This window comes from Chlorocebus sabaeus, chromosome 8 (genome assembly GCF_047675955.1).
Source record: "Chlorocebus sabaeus isolate Y175 chromosome 8, mChlSab1.0.hap1, whole genome shotgun sequence".
Classification (NCBI taxonomy): Eukaryota; Metazoa; Chordata; class Mammalia; order Primates; family Cercopithecidae; genus Chlorocebus; species Chlorocebus sabaeus.
In genome coordinates, this window is record NC_132911.1 from 117,657,239 (window position 1) to 117,680,935 (window position 23,697).

Consider the following 23,697-nt stretch of genomic DNA (forward strand, 5'->3'; position numbering starts at 1 on the left):
CCAATGGAATAGAATAGAGAACCCAGAAATAAATCCAAATACTTACAGGTTATCTTCGACAAACTGATCTTTGACAAAGGAAACAAAAACACAAAGTAGGGAAAGGACACCCTTTTCAACAAATGGGGCTGGGAAAATTGGCTAGCCACATGTAGGTGAATGATACTCTTGACTTAAAGGAATCAGGAGCCGGAAGTGTCCAGGTGGCACTCTTCCAGTTTAATAAAATTGTTATGTCTCCTGGTGGCAGTGTTCCTCCCTCTGAAACTAAGATCTCTAGACCAGCACAACAGTATGTCATGGGAACAGGAAGCAAGCATTTTGCCAGTGGATCACTAGGGGTGATGGTGAGGGGTGCCATTATCACTTCCACTCCTTGATTCCTGTACCTGTGAATCCTGACTATGGGAGAAACAATACCATATATTGGATGCTGATTCAGAGCATACACAACCTTCCGGAGAACTTTGCTGCAGCCCTGCAAAGTACTGTCACCAAATTGACGTTGTAATTGTGACTTTGAAATGACATTCCACAGTTCTATCAGTCCGGCTACTTTAGGATAATGGGGAACGTGGTAAGACCAGTGCATTCCATGAGGAGCATGAGCCCACTGCCACATTTCTTTAGCCGCAAAGTTGTAAAGGGAGAGCCTTCATCAAAGGTAATGCAATGTGGAATACCATGACAGTGGATAAGGCATTCCGTGAGTCCACTAACAGTAGTCTTGGCAGAAGCACTGCATGCAGGAAAGGCAGACCTATACTCAGAGTGTCTATTCCAGTGAGGACAAACTTCTGACCTTTCCGTGGTGGAAGGGGTTCAATATAATCAACCTGCCATTGGGTAGCTGACTGATCACCCCAAGGAATGGTGCCATATCGAGGGCTCAGTGTTGATTTCTGCTGCTGTCAAATTGGACACTCATCAGTGACCATAGCCATGTCAGCCTTGGTGAGTGGAAGTCCATGTTACTGAGCCCATGTGTAACCTCCATCCCTACTACCACAGTCACTTTGTTCATCGGCCCATTGGACAATGACATGGGTGGCTGGGAAAAGAGGTTGAGTGGTGTCCACAGAACAGGTCATCTTGTCCACTTGATTATTAAAATCTTCCTTTGCTGAAGTCATCCATTGGTGAACACTCACATAGGATACAAATATCATCACAGTTTTTGATCATTCAGAGAAGTCTATCCACATACTTCTACCCCAAATTAATTTGTCACCAATTTTCCAATCATGCTTCTTCCAAGTTCTTGATCATCCAGCCAAATCATTGGTTACAGCCCCTAAATCACTACATAATTGCACATCTGGGCATTTCTCCTTCCATACGAAGTGCACAGTCAGATGCACTTCTCAAAGTTCTGCCCACTAGGAAGATTCCCCATCACCACTGTCCTTCAGGGATGTCCTAGAAAGGGGCTGTAGTGCTGCAGCTGTCTGCTTTTGGGTGGTGCCTGCATATCATGCAGAGCCATCTGTGAACCAGGCCCTAGTCTTCTCTTCCTCTGTCAACTGATCATAGGGAACTCTCCATGAGGCCATCAGTGCAGACCGATGAGAAGGCAGAGTTGCAGAAGTGGAGACCATGGACATTTGAGCCACTTCCTCATGTAACTTACTTGTGCCTTCAGGACCTGCTCGAGCCTGATCATGTATACCCCACTTCCATGTGATGATGGAATGCTGCTGTGCATGACCCACTTTATGGCTAGATGGGTCAGAAAGTACCCAGTTCCTGACAGGCAGTTCAGGTCACATGGTGATTTGATGACCCATAGTCAAACATCCAGTTTCCACCAAAGCCCAGTAACAAGCCAAGAGCTGTGTCTCAAAAGGAGAGTAGTTTATCTGAGGAAGATGGCAGGGCCTTGCTCCAAAATTCTAGAGACTCTGCTGTGATTCACCAGTGGGGGCCTGCCAAAGGTTCCAAACAGCATCTCTTTCTGCCACTGACACCTGAAGCACCATTGGATCTGCTGGGTCATATGGTCCAAGTGGCAGAGCAGCTTGCACAGCAGCCTGGACCTGTTGCAGAGCCTTCTCCTCTCCTGGATCCCACAAAAAACTGGCAGCATTTTGGGTGACTCGATAAATGGACTGGAGAAACACGCCTAAATGAGGAATGTGTTGCCTCCAAAATCCAAATAGGCCCACTAGGCCTATTTTGTGCCTTTCTTGGTTGTAAGAGGGACCAAAGGCAGCAAATTATCCTTCACCTTAGAAGGAATATGTTGACAGGCCCCACACCACTGGACCCCTAGAAATTTTATGACACCTAGAAATTTTACTGAAGTAGAAAGTCTCTGAATCTTAGTCAGATTTTTTTTCCCATCCTCTGGCATTCAAATGTCTCAGCAATAAGTCCAGTGTGTTTGCCACCTCTTGCTCACTGGATCCAATTAGCATAATGTCATCAATGTAATGGATCAGTGTGATATCTTGTGGAAGCAAAAAGCAATCAAGTTCTCTCCAAATAAGATTATTACACAAAGCCAAAGCATTAATATACCCCTGAGGTAAGACAGTAAAAATATACTGCTGGCCTTGCCAGCTGAAGGCAAATTGCTTCTGGCGGGCCTTATGGACAAGAATGGAGAAAAAGGCATTTGCCAATCAATGGCTGCATACCGGGTACCAGGAGATGTGTTAATTTGCTCAAGCAATGAAACCACATCTGGTACAGCAGCTGCAATTGGAATCACCACTTGGTTAAGCTTATGATAATCCACTCTCATTCTCCAAGACCCATCTGTCTTCTGCACAGGCCAAATGGGAGGGTTGAACGGGGATGTGGTGGGAATCACCACCCCTTCATCTTTCAAGTCCTTGATGGTGGCGCTAATCTCTGCAGTTCCTCTAGAGATGCAATATTATTCTTGATTTACTATTTTTCTAGGTAGAGGAAGCTCTAACAGCTTCCATTTGGCCTCTCCCACCATAACAGTCCCCACTCCACCAGTCAGGGAGCCAACGTGGGGGTTTTTCCAGCTGCTGAGTAAGTCTGTGCCAATTATGCATTCTGGCACTGGGGAAATGACCACAGGATAATTCAGGGGACCCACTGGACCCACTGTAAGTCAAACCTGTACTAAACTGCATTAATTACCTGTCCTCCCTAAGCCCTTACTTTAACTGGAGGACCACAAGATCATTTTGGGTCCCCTGGAATCAAAGTCAGCTCAGAGCCAGTGTCCAGTAGTCCCCAAAATGTCTGCTCATTTCCCTTTCCCTAGTGCACAGTTACCATGGTAAAAGGCCAGAAGTCTCCTTGGAGAGGATGGGAGAAAAGTAACAGCATAAATTGTTGGTAGTGTGGTGGGGCCCTTCCTCAAGGAGACCCAGCTTCCTCTTCATTCAAGAGGTTCTGAGTCTGTATACTGGCTCAGGTCTGGAAATTGATTGAGAGGCTGTGATTCTCTGTTTTCATAACTTAAATTAGTTTTTTGTCCATATGACATGGAAGTTTTCTGCTTATACAAGGTAAGTAAGGATGCAGTAGGCTTCCAATCAATTTCACTTGTAGGAACAGAGTTATTGATTAGCCAATGCCAGAGCTCTACACAAGTCCGACTATTCTGACTGCTGCTTTGCCTCTTCTGTCCATTAGGTAGCTATGCCGACCTTGCCATTGATTGTTGAACAACACTCGGCCCCTGCCACCTCGGGATCTAATTATTCTCATTGTATTTAAATTTTGTAGTTGAGTGACTGTGATCTCCACCCACTGTTAGATCTGAAAAGAGCAATTACAGCATTCTTCAAAGATGCAGCTGCTGTCCTCACAAATCTGTTTTGCAAAGTACTGATCACGGGTATGTCTTCTGGACCCTCTCAGCTGGGATGAGTAAGTCTAAGGTGACTAATCCACTCTAATCCACTCCACCATCCCAATTTCCCTAAGCCTTTGGATCCCTTACTCTACATTAATCCAAGGGAGATCAGGCATTTCCAGCTCACTCATGGTGGGCCATCTTTTAATCCATATTTCAGCTAACAAAAGCAAATAAACTATTAGAACCTTTTTTTTTTTTTTTTTTTTTTTTTTAAACTCCCTGAGCTGCAACATTAAAAGCAGAGTTCCTACTTTGTGGGCCCAAATCAATAAATTCAACCTGATTCAACTCTATGTTCCTTCCACTTTTATCCCACACCCTTAATATCTATTCTCATGCCTGTTCTACAGATTTCTGTTCATATAAATTAGAAAACCCAAGCAGTTCTTTTCAAGTGTAGCTCACCTCCTCATGGGTCACACTCTCAACCTCACCTCTAGGGGCCCACTGGGACTTTAGTTATAGGTCTAGAAGCAAATGAGAGGTGTTGGGGATGGCTCCTGAGGAGAATCAACATTATCTTGCCTGGCAACTGCCTCAGTGGAGGCCATCACTGTTGCCTTGGGTACTGTGGGTTTTATATCTTCAGACAAAGGTGGAAAGACTGATGGCAGCATGGGTCAGGGAGGGGATGTTGCTGCTAGTTGGGATATGGAAGCTGTTCCTTCTGGCAAAAAAAAAGCTCATCAGTCCCAGCTTCATCGGGGTCTTCCCACACATCCCCATTCCAAGTTGCAGGGTCCCATTCTTTTTCAATCAATGCCCTCACTTTAACAGTAGACACCTGGTGAGTCTGTGCATGCACCTTTTGTTGCAGGTTAACCACTTGCACAATTGTGTCTGTTATTCCACAATTCCAGCTCTTTCTGTACAGGAGATAAGATTCTCACTCAGGGCAGTCTTAGCAGATTTGAGGCTCAGTATCTGCTTCTGAAGCTGAGAGATAGTATCCCTGAGTTCATTATTTTCTTTCATCACTTTGTCCGCTGGTAGGAGCAACCAACTAGCTTCATTATGTTCCCTGGTTCTCCATATATGGTCAAAGGTAATATGTATAGAGTTACTAAACTCCTTATCTCTCATAAGTGATTAATCAGAAGTTTAAAATGCATTTATTTGCATAACTCTCTAAACAGTTCATGCCAAGGACTATCAGTGTTTGCCATACTATTAGAAGTAGATTCCTTAGCATTTTGGGGTCTAATCAAATTAAGCAGTCAACTCTAGAACCCCCAAACCAGTGAAGGAACTCCATCCTTAATATTCTGTTTCTCTAAAACCACTCCTGTTATCAACATCTGTATTAGTCAGGGTTCTCTAGAGGGACAGAACTAATAGAATACATATGAGAGTTTATTAAGTATTAACTCACATGATCACAAAGTCCCACAATAGGCCACCTGCAAGCTGAGGAGCAAGGAGAGTCACTCTGAGTCCCAAAACCGAAGAACTTGGAGTCAGATGTTTGAGGGAAGGAAGCACTAAGCTCGCAAGAAAGATATAAGCTGGGATGCTAGGCCAGTTTCATCTTTTCACATTTTTCTGCCGGCTTTATATTCTAGCCTCACTGGCAACTGATTAGATGGTGCCAGCACAAATTAATGGTGGGTCTGCCTTTCCCTGCCCACTGACTCAAATATTAATCTCCTTTGGCAATACCCTCACAGACACACCCAGGATCAATACTATGCATCCTTCAATCCAATCAGGTTGACGCTCAGTATTAACCATCACTGCGATAGCATTCTGTGTTTCTGTTTGCAGAAGTGCTTGAAAAGGACACTGTCACAAATCTATAAATATTTCTATCACCTTGAATTATTTTGTTTGTTTGTTTGTTTGTTTTTTGAGATGGAGTCTCTCAGTGTCACCAGGCTGGAGTACTGTGCTGCAAATTTGGCTCACTGCCACCTCCGCCTCCTGGATTCAAGTGATTCTCCTGCCTCAGCCTCCAGAGTGTCTGAGACTACAGGCACCCACCACCATGCCCGGCTAATTTTTGTATTTTTGGTAGAGACAGGGTTTCACCATGTTGGCCAGGATGGTCTCGATCTCTTCACATCGTGGTCTACCGCCTTGGCCTCCCAAAGTGCTGGGATTACAGGCGCGAGCCACCAGGCCCGGCCCATTGAATCACTTTTATATTGTTTTCTAAGAAACAAAAATTGAAATAACACCAAGGAAGTCTAAGTCTATGCCTGTTAGTCACTTACTGTCAAGTATACTGAACAAATCACTTTGACTTACTTGTTTCATTTATCTGTAAGTGCGGGATCCATTACAATTAGATCTTATTTTTGGTGAAATTGTGTATTTAAAAGAACACAAGATAGGGTAGACTAATTTATAATTCATAGTTTAGAGGTATCGGTGTGATATTAGGCTGTTTTTTATTCCCTAACAACAGAATGGAACAGAGTTGCAAAAAGAGAGTCAACAAAATTAAGCACATAAGTAAATAAGTAGGCTGTATTCTATTTAATAACTAATTACTTTTGACCAGCAGTGCTGTTTTTCTTCCCCCGTGACTTAAGAGAGCATAGTTGTGAAAAATGTAAATGTTGTTAAACTTCTAACATAGTGACTTAAAAAAAAAACTACCACAATTCTTGCGACTCTTCTGCTCTCACTGCTTTCATTTTTACCACTGCCATTCCTTTCCTAAACCATATCAATCCAGCTCTGTCTGCACCCCATTTGACTGAAACTGCTGTCACTTTGCTGATTCTTCCTATGTGCATGACTCTATTTTCGTTTTAGACTTGTATCATGGTTGCCACTTTTACCCTTTGGAACCTATTTTCTCATTGCATTTCCTATTTATTTTTCTTTGTTCTCTACATCTTTTGGATAATTCTTTCTCTGCTTTTTTTTTTCTCTCTCTCTCTATTCTTCTCCTTTAATTGTGTAGGTCTCCAGGTGCCCATTATAAATATTCTTGACAGTCTTTTGTCAATGATATGCTTGTTTTTTTCGAAATGGAGTATCCACCCAGCTGATTAGACACCTACTCAACGTCGAAATCAGCTTTTCCATCCCCTACTGCCATTAAAAAGAGCTGTGTTCTTGTTCAGTACTTTTTTTTTGCCATATCTAATTAGACCAAAAGCATATATACATCCAAGCTGAGAAAACGTGACTCTCTCTCTCTCTTTCTCTCTCTGTGTTTCTCTCTCTCCTTCTCAGCAAAATTTACACCCAGAGCTGGAAGACAGCCAGTCAGTTTTTGCTTTTTGACAAAATAGTAACAGGTAAATTTAGATAATGAGGGTTAACAAATGCTGGTAGGAGGATGGAGAGGCAGAAAAGCCTGGTGAGCAGTGATAGAAGCCATTTAGCAGATGCTAAAAAAAATAAATATGAGATATAGAAATAGAAAGTGCTTTTTATGTTTTTGATCTCTCTTCAAGTCCTGATTTCTTTCCTGGAATTTCGGGATAAACATTTTCTAATGTATGTATGTTCACGGTATTTTCTTAAACAACAGACTATTTGTTTTTATTAAATTCACTGAAAACAATCTTAACGTTGTAGTGTTTTCAACTATAGTTGACATATTTTCAGGCATGTATTTTCACACACACACACATACACACACATATTTATATATATATGGATATATAAAAGTAATTATATATATCACCTGGACTATAGGTTATTTCAAATGGAAATGTCAGCAATTCAAACTTAAGATGCTACTAAGATTTCTCATTTTTCTTTTTACCTTCATCTCTCTCTTTGTAACTACAATCCCTTCACCCTAAATGGTAATGCCTTTATTCAGCCCAATAGAAGAAAAGGTATGGCCATTTTCATATTAAGAAAGTGGCCCAAATGTTTTCATAGAATGTCAGAGAGAGGTGATGAAGCTGCAGATCTGTATCAGAAAAAAAGAACCCACTGCCAGGATTATTAGCAACTGACTGCATAGATTTTGCAAATAGTAGTTGTGGAAACATTATCTGAAATATAAAACTTATAAAGCGTGTACTTAAAGAGAAGTTGCAGCAAGGTCAAACAACAACAGAGTTTAGTATTTTCTGCAATTAATAGAAAAACAGATATCATCTATCTTTCCACTTTTCTTCTATAACCGCATCACATAAAAATGGAAAGAAGTGACATTTAAGATGGATTCACCTAAAATACACCTTCTGTGTACAGTTTACAAAGCTAATTTGGGTGCCCTGACGGAGGTGGCTTCCCAACAAGTTGGGAATATGGAGACTTTTACATGGGGGATTGAAGACTTTTACATGTATATCAGAAGAAAAAGCATATAGAGGGTCGTGGCTAACAGAAATGACTTTAATTCATGTCATTTTCCAGTAGGATTTCAAGGAAGAAGATTGCCATAGAATTGTGAACATGCCCTTCTTATATGTATATATGTTATGGCTCAAAGAAAGATAAATCCAACATATGAATGCCCTGTCTTTTGGGTAAAATGTAGGAGGCAGCAATTCCCAGTAGCGCTAACAAGGCTAACATAAAAGGGCATGTAGACTGATACAAAATGGAAAACTCTTCTGCTATCCTGCAAAGGAAGCTGGCATATTACCTTGGTTGGGTTTGTTCAAGAGAAGAAGCTTTTTCCCTGCTTGTGTTGTACCCTCCAATGTTCCTATAATGACCCATTAAGTTCAATGACAAAAGAGTAGAAGGAAAAGTTTAAAGGCTTCCAATTCAACCTCACTAAGGGACGCAGAAAGAACATTTACCAGTTTTTACAATTTTGTTCTTTGTCTCCTGGAGCTGGAGTCCCTTCCTGAACTCCCACTTCCTTTCCCATCATTTTTAATCTGAGCTCCATTTTTTCTTCTCATCAGTTTTAACCTCTAAACAGGTGACTTATGCTTCTTTTAAATTGTAAATCTGCCTTTTCTATCCTGGTGAATGCCTATGGTCTTGAGGTCTCCCCCTTTGTTTTTTTTTCTGGTCCACTTTATAGACTAGCAAATACTTGTTGAATAAATTGGTAATTTTACAGGGGGAAAAAGCATAGGCAGTTATCTTGCACAGTGGCTGAAAATATTCTAGGGCATGCTTATCAGGATCTGACTTAAGACAGACTTTATGTGACGTATACAAAATGAAGTTTGTGGAAAACTTGGAAGCACTTCACGAAGTTGACATTTGTCATCTAGGGTAGCCAACTGCCTGTGAGAGGTTCTTATGACATACTACATGCATTAGATGACTGTGATTCTGAATTTCAGATCCTGATGTGTTTAGGCTGCCTCAGACATGGATCACTCTAGTTAGAACACTACCGAGGGAACTGTAATAGAAATGTACTTACTCACTTATGGCTACCTATCTCCCAAGTCCAAAGTCATACTCATTAGAAATAAGTGTCTTGAGTGCAAAGCTAGCATTCTAGTTCAGAACCAGAACACAGGAGCTATACATAACTAGCCTACTTCGTTATATCTCTATATAAGCTACATACCTATTTATAATTTTAGTATTTTTTCATTACAAAAAAAAGTGTTTTAAGACATCTCAGACGAAACTAGAATGAAGACAATTAAGGGTTTCACAAGTTTCTTGTAATGAGAAACTCACTATATGTCATTCAGTATTTATTATATATATTTTATTTGTAAGTGTGTCTATGTTTACTATTTCTATGTTACACTGTTTTTAATATAAAATACATTTCTCAATGCTTTTTAATTGCTTTGATTAATATGTATATAATAATGCCATCTAAATATTAACATTCATTACAGCTAATACATAAAACTGAACTGATTGGGACCCACTAGAATGTCTATACCACGTAAGGACACTGTCCATATTGTTGTAATTAGGTTATATGTGTCTGCTCATACTACCTATTTTGATATATGAAAATTTGTTAATGGGACAAAAGCTCATAGAACTTGTTAGAAATGTTATATATTAGCAAGTAAATATTGGATGAAAGTTATTACAGCCAGTTTCAAAAACAATTGTAATTATTTTAGAGAATGTGTTTAAACATTTTGAAGTGTTTTCAGATAAAATGCTTCCAAAACTTTGTTTTCCATTTAACATTTATTAAGTATCTAAGTTACACTGACTTTCAAATTAATGTTTTTATTAATTAAAGGTCTCCAGAAAGCTTTCTATTATGAAGCTGTTTAGCTGCTTAGGAATCAAATGGGTATGGTTAAGTATAAGGAAGAGGCACAAATATCTATTGTTTTCTACATTTTACACTTTTCATATCTGCTCAGCATTTTCCTCTTTATCTAAAATATGCTACCAGTGATGAGATATACGGTATACATAACACATTTACAAAGAATCTTAGCTTTAGGAATATACCCTAGTGTTTTCAAATAATGATATTATTGGGTTCTATTGGTAGTTAAGAAAAAAATGTTTACTTATATCATATACATGGCTATAATTGGATAATTATAAACATTAATATTTGTCAGAATAAGATTAATCATAGGATTATTGGCCAGGCCCAGTGGCTCATGCCTGTAATCACAACACTTTGGGAGGCCGAGGCAGGCAGATCACGAGGTCGGGACATCTATACCATCCTGGTCAACATGGTGAAATCTCATCTCTAATAAAAATACAAAAAATTAGCTGGGCGTGGTGGCATGTGCCTGTAATCGCAGCTACTTGGGAGGCTGAGGCAGGACAATCGCTTGAACTGGGGAATCAGAGGCTGCAGTGAGCCGAGATCACACCACTGCACTCTAGCCTGGTGACAGAGTGAGACTCCATCTCAAAAAAAAAAAAAAAGTTATAGGATTATTGTATTTTATAAATTTTGTCTTTTTTGTCACCTTCACATTAAAAACAATGTTTTAGCTAATGTAATGTTATTTTAACTATAACATGCAACATTGTCAGTAATGTAGATGTGATTGTAGTTCATTTTTTCTTCTCCAATTATGGATGATATCAACAATAATAATTCTCTGGAGAGAAAAATGAAACCTTCTCAAAGTATTAAGTGGTAGTTGTTATTTAACTTTTTGACTGAGTAATGGGGTAGAGTATAATGTTTAATATCCAGCTATACCAATTTAAATTTTTCTCAAATGATGATGCACTACAGGGAGAGCCCTGACTTTTATCAGAGTTAACTTTTGCCCCATCCTTGTTTCAGAGATAGCTCTTTCTGTATGCAGTGCTAATTGCCTAATTAAATATTATGAGGACAAAATGTGGTGAAGTAAAAATTACACAGTATTTAGAACTCCAATATCTGAAATACAACTCAGCTTTATTATTTTTTCTAACAAACCCAAATGTTTCTAAGTCATAGCTTCTTGCTTTGTAATATAGGGGTACTGGGGCCTACCTTACCTGTTTGCTTTGGTTCTCAAATAAAATATTATCAATTCATAAATGTGTTTCTTTATTTTAAATTAGTTTATTCAATCTATCTTTATGAATACCTGTATTGTACCAAGCACCATATGAAGTTCCAGGAAAACTAATATGAGACATCTACTGAATAACCTAATATTAATTAATATTTTAAACTCAATCACATAGGTTATACATATTAAAAGGCCTAAATTTTTCCCACTTAGGGCAATGGAGAGCATACCAGCTATCATTAAATGGATTATCCTATGTTTGATATTATATAACCTAAAAATTTGAACTAATTGTATTTCTCTGGCTCCAAAAAAAAAAAAAAAAAAGAAAAGAAAATCACCTGAGAATTCCACGAAATACTTTCTGTTCTTTTATAATGTGTCAAAGAGTTTAGTGAAAGATTTGTAATGCACTTGAGATTTTGTTAAACAAATTTGTAACAATTGGGCAGCCATCCCACAAAAAGAAATTGGAATTAATATATAAAAATCGTATTCATCCTTTTTATGGTTTTCTAGATGGGGTTTGCATATAAATTACATTAAAGTTGATGCCTATTCATTTAAAAGCCAATATTCTAAAAGGTTCCACTATATATTAGAAATAGTAAGTATGGTATATTATAGCATCATCATAATGGAGATAGAAAATGTCATTTATTATGGTAATAAGTCAAATAATAAAATATAACCTATGTTGGAGCTTGAGGATTAAAATATATTTTATGTCAATTTAAAACAGTAAAATCCAGACATTTAAAGTTTATGCTAAACTAAGATAGAGAATTAACCTCACTAAGAATGAAGTGCAAAGTCCTGTCAGGAGTTCAGTAGAGCTAAGAGAGAGTTGAGCTGCCAGTTGTTGACGTTGCCAATTGAGCAAGCCAAAATGAAAGTAATGGTCAAGCTTTTAATCACTTACTGTATTAGTACAAGTGATAGTAAAAGAGACCAAATCAAAGAAAGTGCCAATTTCTCCCCCTTCCAGTTCCCCCCAACCCAGAACAGCACGAGGTTGAGGGTCAGGTGGATAAGCACCGTGGAAAAGTACTGAGTATACGGGCATATCCTGGAGATAGTGCAGGTTTTGTTTAGACTACTGCAATAAAGTGAATATCCCAATAAAGCAAGTCAGACAATTTTTGTAGTTTCCCAGTGCATATAAAAGTTATTATATGTTCACTATTCCAAAGTTTATTAACATGTAATAGCATTATGTTTAAAAAGCTATACATATCTATTTTTAAAATGTTGTTTAAAAAACTGACACAGAGACATGAGCACATGCTGTTGGAAAATGGCATCAGTGTAGGCTTGCCACAAAACCTTCAATTTGTAAAAAACACAATATCTGCAAAGCACAATAAAGCAAAACACAATAAAATGAGATGTGCTTATACTATCAGGGTGGAGGAAATTTCAAGGTTCCCTCTCTCACCCAGTAAGGTCTCCTCAGAGGCTCCCAAGGAAGGCCACGGCCAGCAGAAAGCTCCAGATACAAAGACCTCCGAACCCAGCCTCCTAATTTAGGAATGCAAATATGCATAAAAGCAAGGGCAGCCAGGGACACCTGAATCCTTGACTGCAACTCCCTTCTGAGACCGCAACGCATTGACTGGATCCTTTGGTGTGGGAAGGGCCAGTTCCCCCAAGAGCCCTGCCAGGTAAAGTATTTGTAATTGTCTGTTTGAGCCAGAAAAAAATCATATATAGGTTTATTCAAGCAAGGGCTGCTCAATTCTGTTCAATCCCTGGAGTCCTAGAGATTCATACATGTCACTGAGACTCGTTGCTTATATTTATACATACCATGCTATGGTTTGAACTTTTGTCTTCTCTGAAATACATGTTGAAACTTAAATCTTCAATGAAACAGTATTTTAATGAAACATGCAGGGGAATAATTAGGCCTTGAGGGCTCTGCCCTCCTAAATGGGATTAATGTCTAATAAAAGGCTTGAGGGAACTAGCTAGGCCTCTTTTGTCATTCCATCCCATCTGCCATGTGAGAATATCATGTCCAAGGCATCACTGTAGAAGCAGAGACCAGGTACTCACCAGAAACCAAAGCTACTGGCACCTTAATCTTGGACTTCCCAGCCTCCAGAATTGTGAGAAACATATTTCTACTGTATATACATTACAGTCTCTGTACAGCATACAAATGGACTAAGACATACCTAATTCTAATTGTCTTTCTTGTTTATAGCAGACATTTGTTGTCCGAAAGGGATATTTCTGCATATTTTCAGAGGGATATCATGACCCTTCTTCCTAATCTTGCATACCCATGAGAAAAGGTCGGTTTTGTGTGGCAAAATCACCTTGCTGTATTTCCATTCCACTTCTCACTTTTTCTACTGATTGTTTTGATTGTTTACAACGTATCTATTTATCTTTTTTTGGGGGGTGGTGTTAACCAAACAACTGACTTAATTTAGTCTAAAGTCCTCAGAGAGGTAACCATGAGCCTAGGATTGGTGTATTGAGGTCATGGTATGGCAATTGACAGAATGATAAATGAGATATAACTTAGTTTAAGTCTCGACATTCATCACACATTTCTCTAGTTCCTCTCATGGAAACTACTAAATAGTTTCATAGTTGGAAAAAAAAAGTCTATCTTTTCATATGAACCTTAAATGCTTTTGATCCATCAGTGACACTCCAATGTATTTAAAATAGAATTCCAAATTCTTAATATGCCCTACAAGGCAATATATTAAATGATCGTGACCAACCTACCTAAATCTTATCCCATTCTCAGCCTCTGTCCCTATACAACAACACTGGACTAGGAGCTAGTTAGCATTCAGTAGATCTATTATATGTTTAATGAAGAAATAAATAAAAGTAGCATAATTAGTGAAAAAATTCTGTGTGATATATGGAACATACCTTCATATATATTTATTAAATTTCATAGGGATGACTTCAAAGATACGTTACATTATTTGACAAAATCTTCAGACACTAAAATTACTATAAAATTAAGCAACTGAAGCTGAATTGTAAACATAATTGCAAAATTAAGGTTATTTTAATTAAGATTTTTAGTTTTAGATAATTTTGGATTTGCAAACAATTTAAAGAATTAATGCAGTGAGATCCTGTGTATATTTTACTCAGCTTCTGCAATGTAATGTCTTGAAAAACTGTGTATGATATTACAATCAGAATATTGACGCAGATGCAATCAAAATGAAAACATTTTCATTATGACAAGAATTTCTCCCATTTCTTTGTATAGAGACTCTCATCTCTCACGTGTTTCCAGCACCTTCTTAACCCATGGCAGTTACTAATATGTTCCCCAGTTGTATAATTTTATCATTTCAAGAATGTTATATAAATGGAACCATGCAATATGTAACCATTTGGGTTGCATTTTTTTGTTTCAAACAGCATGATTCTATGGAGATTCACTGAGGTTGTTGTGTATGTCAGTTGTTTATTATTCCTGAGTGGTGTTCCCTGGTATTGATATACTGCTGTTTGTTTAACCATCCACCATTAAAGGACATCTGGGTTGTTTGCAGTTTGAAGCTGTTATAAACAACGCTATAAACATTCATGAAAGGGTTTTTGTTTATCTTTATTTCTCTATAATAGAAGCACAGGAGTGCAATTGCTGGGTTCCATGGTAGATGCATGTCTTTTTGCTTGTTTATTGTTATTTTTGTCTTTGTTTAAATAAACTCTCAAGGCTGGTATGAAGGTGGTGAGTTATTTCAAGTGATTGTTCACAGTCAGTTACAGATTGAACTCCTTGTTCCACTCTTTCCCCTCGTCTTACTACTGCACTTGACTGGTCATGATAAATAAACAAATCAACTACCAAACTATTTTTTCCGTAGTAGCTGTATCATCTTACATTCCTACCAGCAAAGTATGAGAGATCCAGTTGTTCCATAGCCTCTTCAGAATTTCATGTCTCGCTATTTTTTATTTTAGAAATTCTCATAGGTATTTAGTGATAGCTCACGCATGGTATTAATTTGCATTTGCCTAATGGCTACTGAAGTTGAATATATTTTTATGTGGTAATCTGCCATTGTCTATATGCCTTCTTTGTTGAAATGTTTCTTCATGTCTTTTGTCAATATTCAAATTGCTTTGCTGGCTCCTACAATTTAGTTTTGAGAGTACTTTCTACCTTCTAGACACTAGTCTTTTGTGGATATGTGGTTTACAAGCATTTTCTTTCACTCAGTGGCTTGTCTTTTCATACTCTACAGGATCTTTTGCAGAGAAAAGTTTTTAATTTTGATGCAATCCAATTTATATTTTTTTCTTTTATGACACACAGTACTGATTTCACATCTAAGAATTTTCTGCCTAGCCCTACATACTGAAAATTTTATACTATTTTTTCTCACTTTTATGGATTTATATCTTACATTTAAGTCTGTGATACATTTCAAGTTACATTTTGCTTAATATGAGATTAAGGTTGGGTATTCTTTGCCTTCCTGTTTATTATTATTATTATTATAGATTTTCATTTACTCCAGCACCGTTTGTTGAAGAGGTTCTTTCCTCCATTGGATCACTTTTCACTTTTGTCAAAAATTGTTTGGTGATATTTGTGTGTTTATTTCTGGGTTCTCTAGTCTTTTCCACTGTTCTATGTGATATCTACCCCTCTGCCAATACCAAACATTCTTTATTACTTTAGTAATATAGGAACTCTTGAAATTGAAAGAATGACACTTCTTGAAATTGGAAGAATGACACTTTATTCTTCTCTTTCAAAATTGTTTAGCTATTCCAGTCCCTTGCTTTCCATATAAATTTTGTAATTTTCTTAATCACGTCTAAAATTCTTACTGGGATTTCCTGGAAATTGTGTTAAAACTATAAATCTGTATGTCAATTTTGGGAGGATTACTATCTTCACTATTTTGAGTTTTCCAATCCATGAAAATGCTAAGTTTCTACATTATTTAGATCTTTGATTTCTTTCATTGTGTGTAGTTCTCAGCATACATGTTCTGTGTATGTTTTACACCTAATTATTTCGTATACTTAAGTATTTCCTTTTTTCACATGATTGTGTTATTATGCTTTTAATTTTTCTTTTAGTATGTTCAGTGCTAATACATAAAAATGGAATTTATTTTTGTATGATCAACTTGTATCTGAATACTCATTTATTAGCAGTAGGAGAGGAGAATTTGTCAGTTTTTTGTTTTTTGTTTGTTTTGTATTCCTTGATATTCTCTACATACAAAATCATGTCATCTGTAATGAGGGGCAATTATATTTCTTTCTTCTGATCTATATAACATTTATTTTATTTTCTTGCTTTTGTGAACTAATTATAACTTCTAGCAGTGAATCGAATAGAATGGTAAGACTAGACATCATTGGCTGTTGATCATAGAGGAAATTTCAGTTTTTCACCATTAAGCACAAAGTTAACTGTAGTTTTATTGTATATTTTATCTATTGATAATTTTTAAATTTTTGATTAACTTAAGGAAGTTCCCTCTATTCAAGTTTGCTGAAAGGTTTTGGTTGTTTGATATTTGTTGTTGTTGCTGTGTTTGAGTGTGTCATTCCGTCGCCCAGGCTGGAGTGCAGTGGCACGATTAAGGCTCATTGCAGGCTAGGCCTCTCAGACTCACTTGATCCTCCTACCTCAACATCCCAAGTAGATGGCACTACCAGTGTGTGCCAACACACCCAGCTAATTGTTTCATTGTTGGTGATGGTGGTGTTATTGTTGTTCGCTTTGTTGTTGTTGCTGAGACAGAGTTTCACTATGTTGGCCAGGATGGTCTCCGACTCCTGGGTTCAAGTGATTCATCTGCCTTGGCATCCCAAAGTACTGGGATTATAAGGATGAAGCACCACTCCCAGCATTTTTTCTGGTATTTTTAAAATCATGAATGAGTGTTGAATTTTGTCAAATGCTATTTCTGAATTGATCGATATGATCATGGAATTTTTCTATCTTACTTAGACTATTACTCTGATGAATTGCATCACTGAAATAAACCTTTTACCCGTGAAATAAACCCTATTTGATCATGATGTATGACTTCTTATATATTGCTGAATTCTATTTTCTTATATTTTGTTATGGATGTCTGCATCCACGTCAATAAGGGATATTGGCCTGTGGTTTTCTCTTTTGCACTCTTAGTCGTTTTAAGGCACTGGGGTAAAACTTAGCTTCATAAAATGAATTGGAAAATGCCCTCTACTCTTCTATTTTTTTTAAATAGATAAAATAAAATTGATATTAATTCTGTCCTGTTTAAAAGAATTCCTAGTGAAACCATATGAGTTTGAAGAATCTGTTTTGAAAACTTTTAAATTATGAACTTAACTTCTTTAATAGTTATAGAAATATTCAAAGTACTTATTTCATATTGAGTTAAATGTGTTTTTTTGAGGAAGTAGTCCCTTTTGCTCAAGTTATCAAATTTGCATATGCAGACTTGTTTTATGTCATCATTATGCTTTCGAAATCTGCCAGAGTCAGTAATAGTAGCCATTTAAAAAATTACAGACATTAGTAATTTGTGTTCTCATTCATTTTTAAAATTAGTCTTGCTAGAAGTCTGTCAGTTTTATTGAACTTTATGGTGGACCATCTCTTCGTTTCATTAGCATTTTCCATTTATTTTTCTGTTCTTAATTTCATTGATTTTTTTGTTATTTTTTTATCTTCAAGATTTCTTTCCTTCTTCATGATTTGGGTTTAGTTTTCTCTTCTTTATTAGGCAGTTGTCTAAAAGTTGTCCAACTTACTACACTCCTTCTTTCCTGATCCTCTCAAGAGAGAACAGGCAGTCCTTGAGGCATTGATTTTCTCCTCCTTTTGGAATTTCCAGATTTCTGACTTCTTTAGCTGCGAGTCTGGTGCATGAGGAAAACAGAAAACTCACATCTGTCTTGTTATTTGAGGCCTGCACTTTTCAGTGTCTTCTTCTGTTTGTTTGACATATGATGTCGAGGTTTTATGTTTGTCCTTAGCAGGAGATGTAAGGAAAAGTATTTCTTTTCAAAAAATGACATCTTCTTTGAAATATCTTTGACATATCTTCTTCAAAGAAGTGTCTTCTATTTTCTGTTTAATAATAGAACATTTTGATCTTTGCTACATTTCATAGAACAAATGCAACAAATTAAGTACATTTCCCTTAGGTATGAAGTATGAAGTTAATTTACTATGCAGATAAAGAAGTAAATGGAACTGAATTATAATTTACAAGACACAAAGTCAGAGGGAATTTGTTTTTTACCAGTAGTTGTTTTTCATACATTAAAATACATATGTAAGCAAACTTGACTGGGGGAAAAAAGAAAGCTATCACCCAGGGAAGTAAGCTTACAAGTAAGCCTGCTAAAGCATTTTAAGAGAAACAAAATGGAAAATTATATTTAAATTCACCCTGTGGTAGTTAGACTGATGCACCTTTTTGTGCAAAAAGTTTATAAAGTTATTTGCCATGCAAGCATGTTTTATGAAAGACTTCATGTTTTCCCTACTACTTAAGAGATACCTTTGTATTCATCTTAGTGGTCATATTTCAGTTTTGAAAGCAGGAAGAATGTTAGAATCTGTTGGTGTCCATCTAAAAAAGTTTTACTTCTTATTTGTTCACATTCCTTTATATATCTTTGTCTTTCAACCATGGTACTTACCCATTTACGGTAGCAGTTTTAGTTATTAAAATATGTCTGTAAGGTGTTTATTTTAAAAATAATTTTCCTTTGTTTTTGTAGTATTCTTATTAAGTTTTCTAAAGTGGGTAGAGAAGGAACAAATGAATATAATGCTTGCTAAAAGACAACATAAATAGCAGGCACATAACTAAAGCATCTATGCCAACTGAATGAAAACCATATATATGTGTATGTATATCTATATCCAGATTTAATTATTTTACTTGAATCAGAGTAAGATTTGAGAGCTGATCTGGTTCAACATTCTCTCAAGAGGTTCTTCATTCTTTTTGGCTTCATCTCATCAAAATGCATCTTGGGAATGATATTAAAATGGCAAAAGGCCAGACCCTTTCCCCAACCAAAAATATCAGCATTAGTGTGGGCCTGTAGATAAAGGTACAATTTTATTTTTTCAAATGTCTACTGGTTGATAAGAATATTGCATACCTTTGGAATAACATTGTTTAAAAATTCAAATTCATGTTGGCAAGCAGTTTTGAAAGGTCTTATAATTAAAATTCCTCTCTATATTATATAATGATGGTCTCAGGTAATAGTGTACATGGAATACAGTAAAAGTATGCTAAACACTTGTCATGGTATCCAGGGAAGATAATAGACCAGGTAAGTCTCAGAGGGAAAATGATTGCCTGCAGTAGATAATTATGTGCAAAAGACTGCCTGTCACATAGATGATTACAAATGACAATGGAATTAGTAGACTCCTCAGGTCATGGAAAGTAGTCTGCCAATGGCTGGGCAGAGTCAGAAGGATAGTAGTATTGTTCTGAAATTCATGTATCTGCCTAAGCATATTCTTATTAATTCCCTCTTTTACTCAATATACATTAAAAATCTGTATACACAGGGTGTGGTTTCAGATATAAACAAAATTATAAGTGTTTCTCTGCCCTCAAATAGCTTAGAAACTTTCGTGACTTTGACTGTATGCCATATAGAATAGCAGATGGGAAGAGACCTAAGATTAAAAGAAAACACATAAATAATGTAGGCAAAAAAAAATTCTGAAAGGAAAATGAGACCTTCCTGGAGCCAGTAATATTTAGGATAAATGACAATTGCAATGCATAGAAGTCAGATGTGCAAAAAGAAGCAGGTAAGTAATCCAGGTAGTAGGGTTCTCAGCCTTGGCACTATTGAGGTAGTGGAAAATTAATTATTCATTGTGGGAACTGTTTTATGTCTCCAGACATTGAAAAACTGGCTCCCCATGTTAGAGTTGCCAGATTTTGCAAGTAAAGTTAAGTAGTTTAGCAAATAAAAAATAAAACACTACTTAAATTTGAAATTCAGAAAAACAAAAATAACTTAGCACAATTATGTCCCATATTAACTATTGTCTGAAAATCTAATTTAACTTGCCTGGCTGTAATTTATCTGGCAGTTCTAACTGGAGGATTAAGTCACCACTGGCTGCAAACCACTGAGTTAGAGGAAAAGCAAGACCAGATTTCACATGTGGGAATTCACTAGCTGTGTTTTAGGAACAATGAATTGACTAGGTTTCAGCATAACTTTTTAAATAAGTATGTATCTCCTATGTACTTGCCTAGGATTGTTCTTGGTAGAGGGCAAAGAGTAGGGAATAGAAAATGCAAAAATTTCCCTGTGTGGTGGAAATTATGTTAAAGTAAGGTGAAGACAGTAAAAACAAAGCTGAGTAAATTATGACTTACTGGCCAGTATAAACCAGATTTTGTTGCTACAGGATCAAACAACCCCCAAAATTTCTATGACTAAGAACAGCGAACATACATTTTGTTGTTGTTTGTGACATGCACGTCCGTGTGAAGAGACCACCAAACAGGCTTTGTGTGAGCAATAAAGCTTTTTAATCACCTGGGTGCAGGTGGGCTGAGTCCAAAAAAACAGTCAGCGAAGGGAGATAAGGGTGAGGAAATTACAGTCAAAGGGGGGTTGTTCTCTGGCAGGCAGGAATGGGGGTTACAAGGTGCTCAGTAGGGGAGCTTTTTGAGCCAGGATGAGCCAGGAAAAGCAATTTCACAAGGTAATGTCATTGCTTAAGGCAAAGACCGGCCATTTTCACTTCTTTTGTGGTGGAATGTCATCAGTTAAAGCAGGGCAGGGCCTTTTTCACTTCTTTTGTGATTCTTCAGTTACTTCAGGCCATCTGGGAGTATATGTGCAAGTCACAGGGGAAGTGGACTTACAAGTCACAGGGGATGTGATGGCTTGACTTGGGCTCAGAGGTCTGACAGTTTGCTTGCTTGTTTGCTTCTTCCCTATTCCTGTGTTTCATGTCCATCATGACGGTTGGCTGTAACCATGCTTCACATCGCCTTCACTCCAGCTCCAAGGTTGATAGAGAAGTCTCCATCTGCAACATTTCTGCTTTTCTTGGGTTAGGAAAATGAGAGTGCAGCAAAACATAGGCTGACTCTTCAAGATTTCACTCAGATTTCATTAACCAATGCAACCACATTGCCCTAAGTAGAGGGTGAATGTGTAACCCCCCCACCAGTAAATGTAAAAACTACAAAATGTTAAAAATATATGGTAAGGTAAGGATCACGGTATCTTGGATTTTTTTTCCCACAAAAAGGAGCATGAGATATGGAGTTGGATTTAGGTAGTTTTTATAATACGTCACTCTAGAAAATTAGAATCAGGCTGTGTGGAGAGTGAGACAGAGAAGGAGGAAAGAACTATCATGAGAACACCCTACAGAGTTCACTGTGCTGCTTTGGGCAAGGGGGGTTTGTACTGTCTTTGCTGGCACTTCCCGGGTAGCATCAAGAATATTTATTAGGCATTGTCTACTAAGAAAGAGAGAATGCTAGAGCATTTCTCCACTGGCTCTGCTCCCCAGTGAGTGACACCAAATAAGAGGGGAGGAATACCATCTACCATGTATGGAGTTTCTGATTCAGGCTGGTAAGTGATACTGAGATAAAGGGAAAACAAAACCAAGGAACAGAATAGGAATGAATATACAACAAAGGTAGTGGACATTTGATTTTGTTATGATATTTATTGGATGGTTAGGAGAGGTGACATTTGAGGAAAATTCTGAAACCAATGCAAGAGATCTTCACGGATATATCGGGGGAAAAAGAATCCAGGCAGAGCAATAGCAGTTACATGTGGGACATTCAGGCAACTGGAGCTGGAATGCTGCCAGGGAGAAGGACAGTTGTAAAATACTAGGTCAAAAGGACAGTAAGGGCCGAGAGATCATGAAGATCAATGTAGGCCATTGTAAAGATTCAGGATTTACTCCAAGTGAGATTGGGAGCCATTGGAAAATTTAAAGCAGAAGAGTGACATTATCTAACTAGTTTTTAAAGAATACTCTTGCTGCTGTGCTGAAATACACTGTAAAAGGGCAAGATCAAAAGCAGAGAAACTAGTTCAAAGGCAAGGACAATAACAGAAGTGAGGATCACACATTCAAAGAAGGTGGTAGCAACAGAAGCAGTGGAAAGTCTATAATCTGGATATATTATGAAAATACAACGTTTGGTTTTGCTGATGAATCTCTATGTGATGTCAGATTAAGAAAATAATCAACCTAAGTAATCCACAAGCTGAAGTTCCCATTGAATTTAAGAAGACCTCAGAAGATTTAGGAGTTGAGCCTAAGAAGCTTTTGTCCTGGTCATGCTGAGTTTGAGATGCTTACTAGACATCTAAAGGGAGAAGTTTTATAAACATTTGAAAATGAAGAGAGATTCAAGCTAGAAGTATAAAATGTAGAATTTCAGTGTGTTAATTGACTTTTAAATCATGAGATTCAGTGAAATGATAAAAAGAGTAAGGTAAGAAAGACATAAATACTTTTTTTTAATCTTTTAATTCCCCTGGAGAAACAAACTTTAATCTTGACTATTGTATGTGTCCACCAAAAGCTAAAAATAATTGTTTCTAGAAACACACAAAAATCGGCTGTTCCTATACCAGTACTATTCTGTATTATAATATTTGCTTCAGAGAATAGTGAAAGATATAACCTGTGTGAATTATGCCAAATATAAAAAGTGTGTTCACATAAATAACTGTGATTGATATTTTAAAACGTTACTTTTTATTTCAAATTTGCAATACTTTTATTATGGGGAGACAATTCTCCATAGATCTCTTACATTTTGGCACATCTTTTGAATGGACTGTCATTCTTTTGGTTTATCTTTTTTAATATGATTATGTAGCAAAAAATCTTGAAATTCTGCTATAGTGTGTTTCTCCTGAGCAAAGGTCAGGCATGCTTTGTTGCATGTTTTAATAGCTTCAGGCTCCTCAGATCTGAATTCCCCTCAGACAATGCAACCCACGCTAGGTCCAGGTTGAACCTGGCTCTTCTTGCATTGCCTTGCATAATCAGGGCCTTAGGAAACTAGACCAAAACAATCCTCATACATTGGCTATTGCTTTTACTGAGGACTAAAGTCCTTTATCTCTGACCCAGGATACTTGTGTCGTCTGCTAGTATCTATGAAACTGTGGCTGGTTACCTTGACAAGTTGTACTCTGAGTCGATATCTCATACTGTTTACAGTTCTAAATAGTTGCCCACTTTGCTTCTCAGTGATCTGATGTGTCTCTAAGAAGCTGCGGCAAAATGTCATATCCTCTTCACTTACCCTCAGGATTCAGACGCTTTGGAGATCTCTGCTATTGAGAATATGTATCTTTTGAGGCTCCAGAGCAGTAACTCTCAATAAAGTTAGGATTCTTCAGACCTCTCTAATCCCTGCCCTACATCCCTTCCCCCAGGGGTCAGGTTCTGTGACCCTGAGCTCTGCTACCATGCTACAAGATTATTCAAAAGCCCGTGAATATCCCCCGTCTTTC

The 23,697-nt window shown here is 37.3% G+C and overlaps 1 pseudogene; it reads right to left on the reverse strand.

Annotated features, from left to right (window-relative positions):
* Positions 1-141: 141 nt before the first annotated feature.
* LOC140712279 (uncharacterized) lies at positions 142-21,151 on the reverse strand (annotated as a pseudogene).
* Positions 21,152-23,697: the final 2,546 nt, after the last annotated feature.